Source organism: Lissotriton helveticus, chromosome 6, assembly GCF_964261635.1.
Source record: "Lissotriton helveticus chromosome 6, aLisHel1.1, whole genome shotgun sequence".
In the NCBI taxonomy this organism is placed as follows: Eukaryota; Metazoa; Chordata; class Amphibia; order Caudata; family Salamandridae; genus Lissotriton; species Lissotriton helveticus.
In genome coordinates this window covers 283,001,681-283,017,118 of record NC_136067.1, presented here as the reverse complement: position 1 = coordinate 283,017,118, position 15,438 = coordinate 283,001,681, and positions in this window count along the sequence as shown.

The following is a 15,438-nucleotide window of genomic DNA, read 5'->3' as shown; positions in this document are numbered from 1 at the left end:
AAAAAAAGAAGGAAGGAGGATGAGAGCAGACGTTAACAAAAAATAAATAAACCCATATATCGGACAACAAAAATCCAACCCCAGAACTCATTTCTGAGGAGCAATGAATACACTCCTCCCCTGCTCAAATTGTAGTCAGAGCACGATGTGGCACAAGCAAAGTTCCAGAGACAGTCACCACCACCTCATTTCCTGAACGGAACCATAATGGGAACCATGAACTGACAGAACATGAGTAACAGTTGCAGCGTTGATCACACAAAGATAAGCTTAGGTAATTCATCATACAAAGAAAGAGAAATACGAATACCATTGAGGTATGCAACCTTTTTAACTGGAAATTATGAGCTCCTTAAGCCTTTATTATGATCATATCATAACAAAAGATTTGGTGATTCAGACCAGTAGCAGAGAATGTAGAGACAAACAAATTAATGAGCATGGTGTTCCACAGGCACTAACCCAACTAAAATGTACCACGACAATTTCAGCCCCCACTTTATACCTGAGAACCCATGACCGTGGTCAAACTCTTAAAACGGAGAGAAGAATCTAACGCTGAGAATGATAATCAGAACAGCACAGCAGCAAAATGGCAAACATGTTATATTACCACCAGCACAATCTCCGGAAACAAAAACACTAAATGTAAGAGTCCATATCTACTGAAGTCAAGGAGGGAATTTAGGGCCATATGTATGAACACATTTTTCCATAGACACAGAATAGGTAAAAAACATTGATACAGCTGGCCCATAGTTCTGTAAATCAGATGGTTCACCAAATGTAATCACCCTCTTTAAATGAGAAGATTATGGTCAAGTCCCTCAACATTTATCATAAAGGCAGGAAATGTCTCCAATCCTGGCACCATTGCACTGAATTTGCTGCACTTAGCACATATGTGTGTTAAGATCATTTCAGCATGATGGTATCTTGAAGGTCTAAAAATAATCATCCGCTGAGATTTTGGTAAGCCATGGGTCACAACTAGTAATTTACAAGACGGTATTCTAGGTGCTCTTTCAGTTTCAAATTGCTGGCCAAAAGAAAAGTTCATCTTGGGCATCCAGGCTTCCAGAAATTCAGCTACTATTACAACAACAAATACTACTACTACCTCTACTTCTACTACTACTACTTCAAATACTATTACTACTGCTGGGTTTTGGTAAAATGACTCATTAAATGTTGTTTAGGCTTTGAATACTCAGTTTGTTAAGCGTACACTTCAGAGGTGTTTAACTCCAGGTTTGAGGCCTAAAATCAGAAAGGTTTTCGAAAGACTAATAATTACAGTCAGATATCTTAGGGGCCACAAAAGACACAGGTGAGTGGCTGTAACTACTGAGGCAACATGTCCTTTATGTCAATTAGTCAGTTAAAAAATATTGCATATTATCACTGATGTTGTGAATTTATCATGTCATTTGTAGGGGTGCATCATAATCATGTGTAGAGCGCACCCGGTCATAATCTAGCAATTGTATTACCATGAGGTGTTAGAATTGTGAAATGTATTCACACAATTGGGTGAAATGTTTTAGGTTTTGGCAAGTAGCATGGAGAATTAACGTAGGAAATTAATGTAACTAGCAGAAAACATGAGCAACTTGTGATGTGAAGTTGAAATTACTTATATACTGAATGTATTTAACAATGACATTTCTATACTTAGCCAAATTTGTCCGTATAAAATGTCATAGTGTTATGCAAATCTGGAATGCTAAAAGTAGCACATTCTTATGAAGTTGAAGTTGAAGTTGGGGCAATTTGTAGAGCGCACGTATACCAAAAAGGTTTCATGGCGCTAGTACCGTGCAGTTCCCATAAATGACAACTTAGACTTCAAACGCTCTGATGAATAACCAAGTCTTCAAACCTTTGCGGAATTCCAAATACGATGGAGAAAATCGAAGGTTGTCAGGAAGGGCATTCCAAAACCTGGGCGCCAAGAAAGAGAAACACGACCCCCCATGTTTCTTCCTGACAAAACGAGGAACAACCAAGAGGTTTTTTGACGAAGACCGTAAATTCCTGGAAGGAGTATAGATTAGGAGCCTGGATGCCATATAATGGGGAGCTAAGCCCGCCAGAGATCTAAAAATGAGGCATCCTAATTAAAATTGGCATCTATGAGTAACCGGCAACCAATGCAATTGCCTAAGAAGCGGGAGGGCATGGTGGAATCTAGACCGACTATAAATCAGCCTAGCAGCCTGATTTTGAATGAACTGAAGTCGGCGCAATTCATAGGCAGGGATGCCAATATACAAAGAATTGGCATAATCCACCTTAGAGATAACAAGGGCCAAGAGGATAGACTTCAAAGCGTCAATGGTAAAAAAACGGGAAACTTTCCGAATAACACGGAGAGATAGGAAGCAAGAAGAAACAATCATGCTGATCTGAGTGTGCATCGACAGGTCATCACTAATTTTAATGCTCAAGCTTTTCACAGATTTAGACGCAGAGGGAGCAGGTCCAAGATAGGGAGGCCAAAAGTTGGAACACCAAGGATTGGGCGAGCCTCCGATCAAGACGAGCTCCGTCTTGTCGGGATTTAGCTTTAGATGGTTCGTGCACATCCAATCATGGATAAAAATCAGTGTTCTGAAAATGGGAGACAGACTCAGGGGAAGCAGAAAGGGTAAAAATAAGTTGGAGGTCATCAGCGTAATTGAACACTGTGACCTCCTGAGGACGCAAAGCATAGATTAAAGGAAAAATATACAGATTAAAAAGAAGGGGAGAAAGAGCGGAACCCTGGGGAACACCGCAGGTAACCGCTCGGGGGAAGAACAAAAAGGGGACAGCCTGTTGGCGGTTCTCCAAAAACGAGGAGACCCAACTTAGGGCAACATCCGAGATGCCAGCGCATCTGACACGGTCGACCAAAAGAGAGTGGTCGACCATGTCAAATGCCGCTGATAGATCCAGGAGTATCAAAGCCTGGGAAGAACCATGATCAGCACTCACTCTTAAATCATCCAAGACCGAGAGGATAACTGATTCTGTCGAGTGAGTAGGCCGAAAACCAGCCTGGTAAGGGTCTAGATGGTTGGAGGCTTCGATAAAGGAGCTCAAACAATGAGTTACATGTCTAACACCTTGCCCAAGAAAGGAAGCAAGGAGATGGGACGGAAGTTAGAAGGGACAGTAGGGTCGGCACCTGCCTTTTTCAAAACCGGTACGATCTTGGCGGACTTAAAAAGATTAGGGACAACACCTGATGACAAGGATTTATTGAGAAGGGCAAGAGGTGGGTCAGGACAAATTGAGAAGATCTTCCGGAGGATATGTGAGGGACAGCTATCAGTAGGAGAGCCCAATTTCGTAGACTTCACTAAGCTGAGAAAGATCTCAGTAGATATAGGAGGAAAGTGCGTAATCGAATGGGTGCTAAGAGGCGGAAGAGGGGGATCAAAGGAAGAGGAAGGGAGGGCAATGTGTTGTTTTATTATAGAAATTTTAGTGAAGAAGAAATCATGGAGGGAGTCACATAAATCTTGGGATGGAAGGGGTTTAGCAATCACTCTATCCAGTTTGCACAGGCTGTTGAGGATGGAAAAAATGTCCTTAGGCTTGTTAGGATAGGATGCAATCAATCCAGAGAAGTATTGAATTTTAGCAGCGAGAATGTCTTTTTTATATTCCCTGAGAATAGTGGAGTAGGACATCATAGCCATTATGTTAGCTAAAGTTGATGGCCTGCATGAGACGCAGATTGTTGGCATCCTGCACCTTGAAATTATTATGGTACAGAAGCCAATGACTAATGAACTACCCTGGATACAGGAGGGCATAGTTCAAATGCGGGGAAACATATCGGACAATACAGAGTGGTTGCAATTCCTTACAGAAATAGGAATTTGAATTTTAAAATTGAGCCCTGATGAAGTCCACCGAAGCGGGACGAAATGTGTTGGCTGTTTGGCTATTTTTTATCACACAAGAAGAATAAAGAAATCTAACATTAATAACACTGGATGGACAAATTTAATTCTGGTCTTGGAGACTGCTCTCTGGAGACAGCGGGAGCGGTGGAGGTGCACACCATTGGAGTATAATACTCCAAGCATTGGACTGTTTGTGGGAATTTGTGTTCCTCTCTCAGTGTGTGTATGTATGGTCTTGCTCTTTCATCTTGGTACTGTAACCTCCAATAGTTGTTTGTGAGTTACTATGTATCGAGCAGAGTTAAACGCTAATTGATTGTGAACTAACGATTTTCCTCCTCTTTACATTTACATGATGCAAAAAAGAACCATCGGAGTGTGTCTCTAGAGAAGGTCTAGAGTAGATTGACCTGGTCCTTTCACACATTAAGTCCCCAATTGAAGAGAATCAGCAAGCGTTATTTAGTCGATATTTTCAAGCTTGTGGTGCTTGAACAGTAGAAGATGATATTACATCATACACTTAGATGTCAATAAAAGTTGTCAAGTTTTGGAGTGAGGCTATAAATGCTTTGGAGGGAGGGGGGAGGAGAGGGTGGGGGTTGGCAGGGGAAAAAATAAAAAAATGTCCTCATTTCACAATAATTGCAGGCGTATATATTTAGAAAAGTGGGTTCACCACGCTCCAGGGCGAGAGAGACCAGTCGATGACGGATAATAACATATCCTGTATTTCCTGGAATGTCAATGGGCTCCGATGTCCTCGGAGGCATATGTTAATTTTAAAATATCTAGAGCAGTCCACAGCTAAAATAATTCTCCTCCAGGAGACTCATTTAAGTATTACTGAGGCAAGGGAATTTTTGGGAAAAATCAGATGGATAGCCTCATTTTGCTGCTCCGGGCAGTCTGTGACTAATAAGGGAGTAGCCATTCTGATTAAAGTGGATAGTGGCGGCACTCTAAAATATAGTTTAACAGACCAGTCAGGGCGGTGGGTCCTAGCAGGGGCCGAGTTTAGTGGAAAGGAAGAAACTATTATATCATATTACGGGCCAAACATAGATGATCCTTATAGCATATTAAACATACAGTCCACTCTGGTTCAGGTTAATACCCCTATAGTTATAGGAGGGGATTTTAACATCCTCCTCGACCCCCAGCAAGACCGGTCCAACCACAGCCGCCACATTGCAGCTCCGAGATCTCGATGAGCCATGAAAAATATGATGCACGAGCTTGGGCTAATCGATGCCTGGAGAGCTCAGAAGGGAAACAAGCCGGGCTTCACATATTTTAGCAAAAAACATGGGCATGCCTCTAGACTAGATTATGTTCTTCTGGATAGATTAGGTCTGGACAAATTGGTAGAGATAGAAGTATTGCCCAGTATATTATCTGACCATGCCCCTGTGATGTTTATTCTTTCAAAAGGGGTGTTTATTAGAGCGACCACTTCCCGGTGGACTTTACAACGTACAGCTCTCAAGGACCCAGATTTGATTACTATGGTAACCGTATCTACTACCAACTATTTCTCCGATAATTGGGGATCAGCGCCGACTGAAATAGTATGGGACACATATAAGGCCTATATTCAAGGTCAGTTCCATAGCCTTATCTGTTCTAATAACAGGAAAGAGAAATTGAAGTGTAAAATCTTAGAAGACAAAATCTCTAATCTAGAGAATTTAAGGCAGAAATCCCATGCAGATAATTTACCTCAGATCCTGGTAGATCTAGATTGCCTCCGATCTGAATATCGAGCATAATTGGACCAGAAAGTTAAGGCTCAGTGGGCTACATACTCCATGGAAAATTATGAGTATGGAGAAAAAGCAGGGGCGACCCTGGCCAGCAAGATCAGGGCAGACCGGGTGAGAAATAATATCAATAAATTAATTATCGATGACCAGGGTACCATCTCTTCCAAACAAGAAGACATGGAGGAACGCCTTCTTGCCATGTTCTCTGAACTATATAAGGAAGAACAGTTCCCAAGTGCTAATAACTCACTGCGGTGGTTAGAAAATAAGGCCCTACCTAAATTGACAGATGAAGGGCATGAGATTTTGAATGGACCATTTACGATCGAAGAAGTAAGTCTTCATATAAAAAAAATTAAAAATAACAAAGCAGCCGGTCCAGACGCCCTCCCTGGCGATGTATATAAAGTTCTCCAGCACGTTTTACTCCCAAGACTCTGTCAACTTTTTAATTACATGTATAGTTTGGAGGGTAGGGTATCACCTTCTTGGAAGGAGTCCACAATTGTTCTTATACCTAAACCAGGGAAGGACCCTCTTAAGGCAGACTCTTTTCGGACAATCTCCCTGTTAAATGCGGACTATAAGATCTTTACTAGCATTTTGGCAGGGAGATTGGCCAAACTGGCCCCCCTACTCATTAATTCTGACCAAAAGGATTTTATGCCTGGTAGGCACATCCATGAACTGACTTCCCAGCTGATCGGCAGCATAGATCTGGCTGTGGCACGGTCGGAGCCCCTGGCTGTGGCTGCATATGATGCTGCGAAGGCCTTCGACCGTGTCAACTGGGGCTACCTATGGGATGTCCTGAATGTCATGGGGTTCGGGACAATCTTTCCCCATGTATTGAGAGGCTGCTATCAAGGTGCCTCTGCTAATATATTGTTTAATGGTCTGTTGACATCTCGTTTTAACATCAGTAGGGGAACAAGGAAGGGGTGTCCTATTTCGCCCCTCTTGTTCAACCTCTACATTGAGCCCCTGGCGCAAGAGTTGAGGTTGGATGAGCAGATAACTCTGTTCAAAGTGGATGAGTACAGCTGTAAGCTTGCGCTGTACGCGGACGATCTGATGATCTATACAAACAATCCTGCAGAGGTTCTCCCCAGAGTTGATGAGATTATGTCTGATTTTGGCCAATACTCAGGGTACCTCACTAATTCCTTAAAAACTGAAATAATGTGTTGGGGGACTAACAACTGGTATGGAGTTCAAAGTAGTCAGTTCAGATATCTGGGTATACTAATAACTCATGACATAACCAATATACCCCAGATAAACATAAAGAGGGTGGCCAAGGACATCGATCAGCTATTTTTGAGATGGCAGAACCTCCCCTTAACGATATACGACCGAGTCAACTTGGTTAAAATGGTGATACTGCCCAAGATCACATACCTTTTTAATATGATTCCCCTGGCTTTCCCTGAAAGAATGCTCGGTAGAATTCAAGGAAAAATTGGAAGTTTTATCTGGGCTAACAAGAACTCTAGGCTGTCGTGGAAGAAACTGAAAAGTAGACTGTTAAAGGGAGGTTTAGCTCTCCCAGATGTCCTGGGGTACGCCCTAGCTTTCCAACTAAAGAACATCCGTAGTCTCCTCTCTAACCATGATGAATCCAACTGGGGAAAGATCTTGGGGATTATGGCTTGTCAGGAAGGGGGAGGGCCCGGTTTCTTGTACAAGTTTGGGGCACCAAAGTTCTATAAAAAGGTACGTCTAAAGGTTTTGAAAATGGCCTTTTTAGTTTGGACCAGAGTTAAGGCAAGATGGGGCATAAAATATTACTCTGACCTAGCTCCACTTTGGGATTCCCCAGGTTTACCAATATGCCTTAAAGACATTCCTATCAAAAGGGCTGGCATAACAGTGTGGTCTGACCTGGAAACATCGGAAGGGGTTCTTCCTTAGGAGGTGCTGAGGCTAAAGATTGGAGATTCTTTCTCCAGATTCAAATATATACAACTTTGTTCTTGGTTTTCTGTAGAGAAGCCTAACATCTGTGGCAATTGGGACATTGAATCCGCCCTTTTGACACCTGGGTATAAGAAAAAAGAAGTGGTTTATTGGTATAGAAGTATGCTTGAGGTTGAGGAAGGGCATATACCACCATTGCATACTGTTTGGAATTCATCTCCCTTAGAGGCTGCTTCAAGCACACTATACGAAACATCTCTCCACTATCTTTACAGATTTGTTAGGCCTGCTTCTCTTAAGAAAAAACATTTATTTGTCTTAAACAGGTTATATTACACCCCCAAAAAGATATCCAAGTTTGCCTCTTCACCATGCTGTTGCCCTAGATGTGGTTTACTGGAGGTCGACGACATCCATATGTTTTATGAATGTCCCAGTTTAGATCTTTTCTGGGCCAATGTAGAGAGAGCTTTGGAGGGCATTTATAAGGATAAAATTAAGTTGAACACAGTTAGAATTTTTTTTGGGTTAGACACGGATTTTGTTTGTAGATTTGGGGAAACACAGGTGGCTCTATTTTTTAACCTTGTTCTTGTTGCCCACAGAGATTTGTAAGATCTGGAAAGACCCGAGCCCCCCCCTGTTCGAGAATTGGCTTAGAGCTGTATTGAGAATGGCACGCCTTGAAGCTGGCATTACACAAAATGTAAATAGTATGGTGTGGGATCCCTTGTTAGAGTGGGGAAAAGAAATGAGGTTGGTCTAAAGCCTCAGGGTCCTATGATTACACCATGCCCTGGACAAAATGGGCAGGCCGGGCCGGCCTAAGACATAAGCAACAACTTCAGCCCGAGGCGCCCAGGACACAACTAGGGCTGTTAGTGTTCATTTGTGTTTGCCAATGGTAAAATGAGGATTAAAAAAAAAAAATGCTTTGGAAGTTGTTGCTAAAAATTAACATTTACTTAAGATAATTATACACAACGCAGGTTTGGATTAATTCATTTTCTGGAGTGCAGGTCATCAGAATAACAGCAATCTGTGATTAGATTATGTTTTTTATTTGTTTGTGATATAATTGTAATTTGCAGAGCAATGACAGCCGACCATTGGATAACATAATATTTATATTTGCTATTATTTAACTGTAATTCAAGTACTTAATTGACATATCATTTTCATGTGTAACAGGCATGAGTATACTATGTACGATAGTGCAGAGAGTCAAATAAAATTTTCAACTAAACTGTATCTACATCCACATTCTGAAGAGTAGAGATAGGATCCTTAGGGTGTACAATACTATTGAAAAGCAAAGAAATATGTGCATATTTAAAATGTCGATTAACTATCCCTTTTGTCATAGAGCGAGGTCCATCTCAAGGCCAGCGATGACCTTGCTTCATCCTATGATGCATGTGTCCAGTGCTTTATTCGAACCGGTGGTATTCAGTGCTCAGCACTTAATTGTCAACACCAGCACTTCAGACTGTCTGCCTCAAGGTGGTGCTGTTTCAGATGACCACAACAACAGTAAATTATAATTCAATATACCTTAAAATTTACTATTACCTGCCACCGAAGTAATTCTTATAATTTTGGGAGCCTGAGATAGTTTGAATTTTCGCACTTGTAGGAGTGTGATGGTTAGTAGTTGGGTTGTTACTATCATTGGCAGAATGGCTAGGGCAATGTGTGGTGCAAGCTGCAGTGGTTTCCTGACAAGAGCCCTGGCACTTATTCATTTACAAATTAAGCACTGCAATGTGTCTGCTCATTTCCACACGAGCTGCATACAAAGGCTTTGTATAAACTGATTTGGAGGTGCACTTGGTTTCAGTAAGCCATCAGAAAACCCGCTCATATTCTGCGTGCTAGCATTATGCAAAATAGCTTACATAAAGCACATTTGCTAGTGACTGCATTTTCTTGCGTTCAATCTCTTGCCATTTCTTGCTCTCTCTTCTTCACGCGCCTTCTTGAACAACTTGCCATTTTCCCTTTAAAATTCATGAACTAGTCCAGTTCAGAGTCCCTGGCACGGGGTGTGTGTAATTAAGGTGTAAAACACGCCTCAAGCCAGGAGGGAAAAAACAGTGCTTCATTAATATCACAAACAGTAAAAAACCAAAGTTTGACAAATGCTGTCAGCAAAGCCTAATTTGAAGTGTTGAAGACACAATAATTCACAAACTCGTGCAAGCTGCTCTTGTGTTTTATGACCTGCTTGGAGTGGCTGAAATTACACAAGAGGGTATTTTCCAAAACCCGCTTGAAGACACCACATTCACAGTTTCATTTGAGTTACTGTCTTCATTAAAATGATAAGTTTCTCAACAAGCTGCCAGTGACGTGACCTTCAGTTCAAGGTGGCTAGGTGAGTCTATAGAAAAGTATTAAATGTCAGACTTTGTGATATTTATTAAGGTCACGGTACTTGTGAGTAATACCGCATTTATTCTATAACCCTCGCCTATGGAAAGCTTTTAAAAACACACAGCTGTCACAGCTGAAGCAAAGCACAGGTACATGGAGACATTATTAGTCTTAGAAATTATGGCAACCGTGCAGTTCGTGTTTGGCTAGTATTAAAGCAATCCCTTCTTTTAATTTAAACAGAGCATAGAATATTAACATCGGCCTTCCTCCAGAAAAATATCAGTTAAGCAAATGTGTGCTTCTTTAGTTAGACTTTTTGCACTCACTCGTTTTTACAGGTACAGAGCTAGAAATTCCCTCTTTTGTTAAAGGGGTGTCACATGCTAAAGGCATTTTGGCTGTACATTAGTGAAGAGAAGACCACAAGGTAAGGTACGTCCAACCACTTCTTTATTCACATCTGGTAGGCTCCAACCCCTGGCGGCAACTGCTGCTGCAACAACACTCCACGTTCAAAGAAGGAACCCCCCAACCCTCGAGCTCACACACACTCACATTCTAGATCCCAACACGCAGCATTCCCTAAATGTGATTTGCTTCCACAGCGGAAGCATACAACTTCTCCTTACTCACTTTTGGCTTTAAGTTGTGGCACGGGATGCACAGGATTGGTATTAGGCCCCTTAAGAGATTTGAAACTGGGTTTCATATTCAATCATTTACCCTCCCCAGGGGAAGTAGTACTACTCATTCTTTCACACAGAATTGAGAGTGCTCAATAATTCTGGCTAAAGAAAGAGCAGGGTCAAGGTCAGGATCATCAGAAGCCAATAGTTTCTCTTGAAGTTTCCTGTTACTTGTTCTTTCAATAAGTTGATCTCAGATAATTTCATCCCTGAATTCCCTGTAATTGCAGGTGACTACTAAAGTCGCGAGGGCTGCCCCAAAGTCATCAATGGCTTGCCGAAATCTGAGCACGTTGTAAAAATTTGTGGTGCTTGTAGTAATGGGTTTGTATTAGTATTGTTTTAATTAGATGTATTAGATATGTGTTAGATTTCTCTCTCCCCCGAACCCTGTGCACTGTGGGGTCCCTCAGGGCTCCTCATTTAGCCCCACATTGTTTGGCCCCACTTGCCAGGGTAGTTAGATCTTTCGGGCTCGAGGTTTTGTCGTACGCAGACGACACCCAAATAATGGTCTCTCTCATACAGCATGTGAGGGATTCTTCCCTGAACTTCAGGAATTGTATGGAGGCGGTATCTCAATGGATGACACAGAATTTCCTGAAGTTAAATGGGGAGAAAACGGTGGTCTTGATCTTCGGGGGCAATCAGGATATCTGGTCAAATGACTGGTGGCAGGCTTCACTTGGGGATTGCCCTCTTCCCTGTCAGTCTGCCAGGAACCTATGGGTGCTACTGGATACCTCGCTTTCTTTTGACCGTCAGGTCAGCCGGACTGTTTCTACCTGCTGCGGCATCATCAGGGTCCTTAGAAAGGTCACTCATTATCTTTTCCCCGATGCTCGGAAACAAGCCACTATGGCATTAGTCTCCTCAAGACTGGACTACTGCAACGCCCTTTATGTGGGTATAAACAAGAACCTTATCCATCGCTTGCAGATGGTCCAGAATGCGGCGGCAAAGATGGTCCTTAATCTCCCCAGGCTCTCCTCGGCCTCGCTGGCTAGAAGAAACCTGCATTGGCTGCCCATTCAGTCCAGGATCTGTTTTAAGATCCTTTGTCTTGCTTTTGGGGCTTTTTACGGTACCGGCCCAGAGGGGATTAGGTCCCTCATTCACTCCTATTCCCCCAGTAGAGCTCTTCGCTCTTCCAACAAAAATCTCCTTGTGGTTCCTAGATTTGTAAGAGCGACATGGGGAGGTAGAGCTTTCTCCACGTTTGCACCCAGGCTATGGAACTCGCTCCCCCCTGAACTTACAGGGCAATCTTCCCTCGCGCTGTTTCGTAAAGCATTAAAAACTTGTTTTTTCACTGAGGCATATCCGTAATGTTACACTTGGAGAATTACAGATTGGATGAACTGTTTGGCGCCTTGATGCCCTTGGGCTAAATTGTGCAGTATAAGATTCCTTTCTTTCATTAATTCATTCGTTAGATTGTAGAACATGTGAACATTCGAGTTAGAGTCACTAGATTCTGTATTCTACAGTAGCTTAGAATGTAGGAGTCAGATCCAGCCTGACCGTAGAAAGATACAGAGCTACCTGTGAATTCCTGACGAAGAATTCAGTAAACTATCATAAACTACATGAAGAGTTCGTGAGCATTTACTTGAGTGCTCGAGTACAACATTCCTTTTAGGATTTAATCTTTTGTCCAAAGTTTTAACAATAGAAGCATAGTCATCAACAATTTGTGAGTCACAAGAAAATGTGGGATTTAGAAAAAAAAATAAGTTTTTATCTTAACCTAATGACAGGTGTGCGCATCAGCGAGTGAGCTGTGCGATTATGCTGAATTTCAAACTCAATATTGTGCTAGTGGGTTGCGCATCACTGATCGCCAATCGTTGTTGTAGAAGTAGGCCCCAGGCTTTGCTTTGCCTGATCCGAGATGAAGGATGAATGCTTCAGACATGCAAAGTGAGGTGTGCGTCTGACAGCTGAGCAGGGAAAGACTTGTGATGATTGCTGTGGGTCCGTATCCAGGCAACGATGAATGCATGCATGGGCCACCCCATCCGCAAGACTACAATGGCAACACAGAGGTGCTTGGACCTCGAGAAGAAGCAAAGACTCACCAACAGGTATTGGATGTTGTACGCCCCTGTACGAGGACTCTAAGGCCTCTGCAGTCACGCACGACGGGCTCTCCGCTCACACAGAGGGATACTCCGCAAATCCGGAAAGAATCATCCAAACATCATGGACACAGCAATGCAGACCGTAACGTTGATGTGGCGCAGCTCCTGATACTTTACCAAGGGGTGATGGAGCTAGAAGACAAATCGTTGCAAGTGAAGAGAAGACTACAAGGTAAGGTAAGTTCAGCCACTTCATTATTCACATATGGTAGGCTCCAACCCCAGCAGCAACTTCCACTGCAACCACATTCCACCTTCCAAGAAGGACCCCCCCCGATCACAGGTGCTCCCCACCCACTCACAATCTAGATCCCAACAGTTTACCAATCGATACGGACCGTGTCAGCATTTAAGTTCATGAGACTTGCCTATACATTTACTGTTCATGGCCAAAATAGTCCTTGGTGCACTGCGTATGTGCAGAATTTCTAAGTGCAATTGAGTTCCCACCTCCTGCGGGGCACAGTGTGCCTGGTTCAGAGAGACATTTACACCTGTAAGCAAACAAATGCTCAATTTGCAAGTGCATTGTATATACAAAAAGTATCATTTGTACCTCTAAATTATTTTTTACTCATGTGAAAAAATACTCCAAGATGTTATAATATTGGACTTGAATATATCCCACTCCTGGGGTGGGGAGTAGGTGTTCTATAGAAGGTTTGGGTATGCGCTCAAGCTCAAGACTTTGTACCTATTTTCAGGTATTTCCCAATCCATTTCATCCTGGAAATGTGGTGGAAATTTGCTCAGGACAAAGGGAAGAAGTACATTTTTTCACATAAAGGTTAAGGATCATTCCCAAAATAGGAATGGGTGTAGTAGGGTAAAGGCTGTCTCTAGTGGAAAAATAGCACAATTGCACAAAGTCTATTACATTTCTCCATGCATAATTGTATAACATTTAAAATTACGGATGTGGAAAGGCCTCCGTATTGTCAGAATACTCATTCACAAATGTGTTCCAGAATTGCATCTGGAAACCTGTGACTGTTGGTGCTGCCCAGTGACCTTTCTTGAAAGCTTTGTAAGTTCCTAAAAGTTGTAAATTAAGATCCAGCAGAGGTTGCATACCTGCTAGTGTAAATATACAACATTCTGAATAGGAACCTGTTTTTTTAGGTTGAGTTTAGCTGCAGCGCGCCCTCTGGGAGACTGCTGTAGTAGAGTATGGGAGAGAAGCTGCGCCCACACTCCTCCCATATTTTTAATTGGCTTGTGTCATTTACTTTCGTAAATACTGCCTTCAGATTCGTTAATAGGCTTGTTAGTCCCCCTTAGTACGGCCTTATCTTCATTTGTACCCTCCCATGACGACTGGCCCTTTTACATGGGTTGTTACACAGGACCTGTTATGTAGTCTGAAACCACAATTTATTTGAGTTTCTCTTACTGCAGGCTGGACATGCACTGTATCAGCTGAAACTAATTGTTTTTTTTTTTAAGCAGCACGGCTGCCCCCGTAACACAGGCACCGGCTTTCAATCACTTTAACCCAGCATTGTCTTGTGTCTGTTTCAACCCCTCAAGTAAAATGGATTTAGAAATGATTAGCGAATTAAGTCATGTGAATTCCAGGTAGCACATAATCCTGTGCTAATGGGCTGATGCTGACAACAGCACATCTGTGTTACATGTCATCTGTAATAAAGCCACGTGACGGGTTGTCTTCAATAGCCTGTTTTATTACCACCACCAGCACCACCAATACCAGCACTACAAACAATACCACCACCACCAATAACTCCACCATCAATACAACCACGTCCAGCAATATCACCACCATCAATACCCCCACCACTGCCAATACCACCACCAATACCAACCCCACCACCAATACCTCCACCAATACCACCACCACCACTACCACCACCAATACCACCAAAACCACCACAAACACCACCATCACCAATACCACCACCACCAATACCACTACCACCACCACCAATACCACCACCACCAATACCACCACCGATACCAACACCACCAGTACCACTACCTCCACTTGGAGAGCTACATCACAACTAGTCTCTCTACTTTCATTGAGGACAACCATCTCTTGGCCTCCCACCAAGCGGGATTCCGCCCGGCCCACTCTACTGAGTCAGTGGTCCTGTCCGTTCTAGACGAGCTAAAGAGCAAGGCTGATTCCAATCTACCTCAAGCCTTGGTGCTCCTTGATTTGTCCGCTGCGTTTGACACGGTCAACCACTCCATCCTTCTCGGCCGTGTCAGCGCAGCGGGCGTTCGGAGCACTGCCCTCTCCTGGCTCGCCTCTTTTCTTAAGGAACGGACTCAGGCGGTCCATCTCTCGGGCTTTTCTGCCTCCACCCGCCTGGTTCCTTGCGGGGTCCCACAAGGTTCCTCCCTGTCCCCCCTTCTTTTTAATCTTTACATTCATCCCCTTATTCTTTCTCTTCTTGACATGGGGGTCTCCGTGTACAATTATGCGGATGACATCCAGCTAGTATTTGATCTCTCCTCTCCCCTGGACTCCCTGCCTAAATTCCACTCCACCCTAGTTTTCATTTCTGAGTGGATGAACCACAAGCAACTTAAACTTAATCTGGACAAGATGGAGCTGGTCCTGACTGGCCCTACCACCTCCCCTTGGTCCGCCGCCTTTTGGCCCTCCATCTTCGGC